Below are 6,020 nucleotides of genomic sequence, written 5' to 3'. Positions count from 1 at the left end.
TTCTGAGGCTGTAAATCTTTCTCTCACAGAGTGACTGGTAGATTCCAACTGCTTACCTTACAGTTAGCAACCTTACAAGTCAGAACTGTTCCTTAGGGTGTATCTGTGATTGCAAATCTTTACAGGAGTAGATAGTCTCCTTTTTCTCCCATAGAGCGGCTGTTAGGTTTCAACTGCCAACAATTGCAGTTAGACTAATAATGCTAAACCCACTGCACTCCCAGGGGGGTCCTTCAGTTCACACTTCCCACTGTGATCAGGTTCTTTCTGACTCAGAAATGACCCTGCGTGGTTTCCTAAGCTGTAAATCTATGCAAGCTACAAAATATGAGCATCAAAAGCCATTCCTTCCAAAGTGGGCACACACTACTTCTCATGTGGGTTTGTAGTTCATTGTGATGAACAAACAAACTTAGATGCCATACTTAGCATGGAGTGTATTGGGGAAGTTTATAGGTTAAAATTTAGGGTCAGAAATGGTCAGGGTCCAGTTTTACCATTCAGGACAGCTTCTCCTCAGCCATGCCTACAAGGCTCGCCCCTCTTTGGCCAGACCTTTGCCCTGCTCCAGCAATGTTGCTAAGTACCCATACTGCACACTGCTCCACCTCCCCCAAGTAAGTACCTGGAATCACTGCACTCCGCAGGCAAGCCTCCGGTATCATGGCCTGGCTCCTGGTTCTGCTGCTGCTGCTCCACTACCAGCAATCCAGTGTCACGGCTCTGTCTCCTGGTTGATGTGCAGGGGCCTCGGGGTCCTTGATGGTAATGAGATCCCCCCTCATTCTGGGAGGCTATAAGGAAAAAAACTGATGGGAGTTACACAGACTATAGGTAGAAAACCATATAAAGTAATCCACTGTATGTAGGTCATGCCCCTGACTCTTCTTCTAACCTTTGACCCTTTCAAACAAGAAGGGTTAACTTCCCCCCAAATAATATTAAATTAAGGGTCAGAAACGTGCAGTACTATACTTACACCCAGGAAAGTCTGTAAGCCAGATACTTCATGTGTTTACCCCGATTTTAGATACTCTACTTCTAAATTATACATCCCTATCAACCCACTCAAGGAGCTCTGGTAGCGTAGCGGTTACGAATCAGGATGCGAACCTTACAGAAAGCAGTTTGTAACTACCAGCTGCTCCACGGGAGAAAGATGAGGCGTTCTGCTCCCGTAAAGATTTACAGCCTCGGAAACCCTGTATAGGGTCGCTATGAGTCGGAACTGACTCCAAGGCACATAACACAAAACAACAACAAATCAACCCACTCGAGTCCTGGTGTGGCGTTGTGGGTTAATATGTGTTGGACTGCAAAGTCGGTTTGAACCACAAGGTCAGCAATTCAAGCTCACCAGCTGCTTTTTGGAAACCCTATACAGGGTCATTATGAATCAGAACCCATTTGACAACATCTATCAACATCAACCCACTCTGAGGAGACAACCATGTTGAAACTTAATCAGCCAGAGCAAGTCATCAAAGTGCTGTCATTTACCAGACCAGTCACCAGTGTCTCTTCATGTGGTTACGTTCTGGTCAATTCAGTTGAAGGCATTCAAGCAAAATCAAATGGGGACAGGCCGCAAGCTTGTGAATCCATTATGTACCTATCTGCACTTCCAACCAGCTGGTCCTTTTTTTCTCTTAGCCATAGCCCTCATAGACTAGGCCAGTCCTGTAAGCTCGGGAGTCCATACAACTTAAATTTCAGATCAGCTACAACTTCTCTGTTTCTGTCTTTATTGCTGCCACTTGCTCACTTCTACTCATTATAAGTGGACCCAGATGGTCACCAGTGAGCGTACCAGACTGTCTGCTCAGCTTCCTTTAACTTCCAGTCCGAGAATGGGGCTTTCTCTGACGGGGACAGACTTTTCTTGCATTGATGCATCCAATAGCAAACTGCCTAAAACTGAAAACTTGGGAAAGTTTCTTTTGTTTTTTCCAAGCAGGTCTTGCCTTCACAGGTAAATTTGTCCTTAGCAGTTCTGGATGGACTCAGGTTTTCACCTAAGCCCCATACTCTACAAAGATTCAGAGCAAAACGTCTGATTCTTCCAAGCAATTTCCACCTCCACTTTCAGCATATCCAGTCAAGTATAGGCTGAAAGCGGGCTTACAAACTCTCTAATCAATAACTATTCCTATCACACATGTATGTAGTTCTTGGGCCTCTGGCTGGCAGGGTGAATCAAGTAGGCCCTGGCGCTTATCAGTAATCTTGTTTAACCAGTCAGGCTTTTACCCCAGCTGACTCTAGTAGCAGCTTTTCTCCCGTTCTGTATGCTGCAATAACATCTCTCACATTCCTTTCAACCATTACAGTTAACCATCAGAGTAACATAAGAATCAGAAGTTTTACTTCTTGTATCTCTTCATTCTTTCTCTTACAAAACTTCGTGAGTCTGGAGCCAGTACAGAGAATCCCACCTCTCTGACAGAAACTACGAAAAATGAGCACCATTCCGTCCACAGCACTTTCTGAAAGAATCCCTCATCCACATGCAATAAAACGTCATCCTATTACCTACCCCCACTAATCTCAACCCCTCCCCCATCTTCGACCAGTATAAAAATCCTTACCCAGCAATACACCTCTCTTTTTCCTTCCGACCTCCAATAAAGCCTTACAAGTGGGTGTTTGTGTTCAGATTCATTCCATCTCACATTTATGGTGCGGAAACCCGGGAGCAACTTTGCCGGGACTCACAGTTCTTAGGTTGATGTGCCTCCTGAACCTGCTGACCAAACACCCACCTAGGGATCCTCATCCATTGCCATTGCTACCAGTCAACAATCTCAGGGTGAGTGTTTGGGCATGCCTCCCTCTCTAGGGTCCCCTGTGCCTGACCAAGTCCTAGCATGAGGCCAGATGGACTCAGGATTGCTGCTCTTAGGGATGGCCCTGTCAGCTCAACCCCTTTCTCTTGTCTCACGGGTCTGGAAAGACAGACAAGGATGCTCCTCTCTTTGCCCTTCTCGGAGGCTTCCTGCTCCTCGCCCTAACATCCAGGCCCGCAATTATCATGGGAACCTCACCGTCTAAACCATCTCACTCCACACCCTTGGATTGTGCAGTCTTAAGGTGCAAGGACTACAACCTAATATCAAGCCACAAACGCTTTCTCTCTTTCTGTAATCAAGAGTGGCCTCTTGTTAATGGTTCCAAATGGCCGGAGAATAGCACCTTCAATTTCAACATCCTTCACAACCTTGATAACTTCTGTCAATGTAGTGGCAAGTGGCCTGAGGTCCCCCATGTGCAGGCTTTCTTTTCTCTCTGTTCTCACCTTTCTATCTGACTTGTGCCTTCTCAAATCCTGCTAGTCCATGAGAAGCCACTCCCCACTCAAGACCCAAGCTCGCTCCCCAACGCTCCCTCTTGTGACCCATCAGACCATGCCCATCCCCCACTTGCACTCCCCTCTCCATATAACCGTTCCACGCCATCCGCCTCTTCTTCATGCTCTCCTTCTCTGCCATCTGGCCTCAAGTACACCTCAACAGGCACCTTCCCTCTCCACCACATGCTCAGTCCCAAGACCACTCATCGATGACCCAATACCCACCACTGCCTGTACCCCTGATGCTGTTACGTGAGGTAGCTGGGGCAGAGGGCATTGTATGTGTCCATGTTCCCTTTTTCCTATCTGACCTCTCACAAATGGAAAGAGGCTAGGACATTTCTCCTCCGAGGCAGACACCTACATCAAAGAATTCAAATAATCCTGTTACCTCACCTGGCATGACCTCTACATCACTCTCATTTCCACTCTCTCCTGATGAAAGGGAAAGGGTCTGGACTGCAATTCAGGCTTTTGCTGACGAGATGCATGCTGAGCAACTACAAGCCAGTGGGAGCTGAGGCAGTTCCCCCAAGAAGATCCCGCTTGGGATTATCAACCAGGCCATGCCAACCATGGACTCAGAGATCATATGATTCTTTGCCTTGCAGAGGGCTTAAAGAAAACTGTTCATAAAGCAGTCAATTATGACAAAATTAGAGATAACACCCAAAATTCATACAAAAATCCTGACTAATTTCTGTCACGTCTAACGGAGGCCCTACAAAAATACACCAAACTAGATCCAACATCCCCAGAAGGCATAACAGTTATTAACACTCATTTCAACTGTCAGTCGGCCCTGGAAATACAGAGATAAGGCGAAATACCTGTTACTGGCCAATGCTCTACAGGGTTCCAGACCAAAGAAGGGGTCTAATACTCTCTGGGGCACTGCCAGGGCTCTGCTTCAAGTGTAACTGAGAGGGTCATTGGGCACTGCCCTAGCCCTCGTCCTCCTCCTGGCCCATGCCCCGCCTGCAAACAAGATGGACATTGCAAGGTTGATTGTCCCTTTCTCCAGAGAGGGAACGGATCAATAGCCCCCCAGTCCCACCAAATGAAGGGGTTTACTCTACCAGAGCTTCTAGGACTGGCCACAGAAGACTGAAGGTGCCCGCAATCACCGGCCCCCACGGAAATAACTCACAGTGAATCCAGGGTAACGGTCCAGGTTTCAGACAAGCCAGTCTCTCTCTCCTTTTAGACACTGGGGCCACTTACACAGCTCTACCAAAATACTCAGGGCGGACACACCCTACCCCTATATTAACAGTTGGGGTTGACGGAGTCCCTACTCGGCCCATCATCACAGAACCCCTAGCATGCTCAATTCATGACCCCCCATTCTCACACGCCTTTCTAGCCCTACCCAAGTGCTCTACACCAATCCTAGGATGAGACATTCTAGTGAAGTTCAAAGCCACCCTCATATCATACCCTATTAAAACTGCACACCTACCTCACCGGCTGGCTTGTTCTTGCTTTATGCTGCATCAGATTCCAAGCACTGGCTAAAGACCTCGCTAGCCTCAGTCTCTCTCCCAGTACCCTCCTTCAATATGTGGATGACCTACTTCTTCTATTAGGTCTCCACACCACCTCCAACATCTACTCACCCACAAAGCAGTCTCAAACCTCTGCCCTTAATGCCTTCAATTACTCCATATTATTTTCACTGAAAATCCCAACTTTAAATTAGAATGTTGCCCCTCCCCACCCTATAACCACAAGGGAGCTCTCTCACTCATGTATGGAAGGAAGCTCTAGATCGTCTCTCTCCTCTACCTGACATCTCCACCCCGCTGCCCCCACCCGGATCATGTATGGTTTATCGATGGTAGTTCCATCACCTAACCTACAGGCCAATGCCAGGCCGGCTATGCCATTATATCCTCAGGGTAATTAAAGCCATGTCTCTTCCCTCACAATCTCCCCAAAGGCTCCCCTATAAACAATGGTTCCCTAGTCTTACAACTGTTTCAAGCAGCAAAACTCCCAACACAAGCAGGAGTCCTACACTGTAGGAGTCATCAATCCACCAATGACCCCATCTCACAGGAAAACAATAAGGCCGAACATGAAGCAAAATGAGCCGCCATGCTCCCACCTCCGTCCACACAAATGCTTGCTGCTCTCCCTATAACATCCCTCTGTAACCCCCTTGAAACACAAGAATGGCTTCAACAAGGAGCCACACTCACCGGGGACTGGCTTCTTCTCAAGGGACTGTACATTCTCCCCAGGTCACAGGCCACACACGTCCTCACAGATATATATACACAATACCCTTCACATAAGAAGGTATGAACCCCTACTCCGACTCCTACGACCCATATTTTATTTGTCCCAAAATGCCCTCACTACTCCAACAAATAAACGAGCTCTGGTGGCGTAGTGGTTACGAATCGGGCTGCGAACCAAAAGGTCAGCAGTTCGAAACTACTAGCTGTTCTGCGGGAGAAAGATGAGGCTTTCTGCTCCCATAAAGATTTACAGCCTCGGAAACCCTGTACAGGGTCGTTGAGTCGGAATCGACTCCACAGCACGTAACAACAGGTAGCGTAGTGGTTACGAATTGGGCTGCAAAACATAAGGTCAGAGAACAAACAAGATGGCGGATCGGGTGGACATACAGCAGAGAGCTCCGCCAACAACAACACAGAATACC

This window comes from Chrysochloris asiatica, unplaced genomic scaffold (genome assembly GCF_000296735.1).
Source record: "Chrysochloris asiatica unplaced genomic scaffold, ChrAsi1.0 scaffold00046, whole genome shotgun sequence".
Taxonomy (NCBI): Eukaryota; Metazoa; Chordata; class Mammalia; order Afrosoricida; family Chrysochloridae; genus Chrysochloris; species Chrysochloris asiatica.
This window is presented reverse-complemented; position numbering follows the sequence as displayed.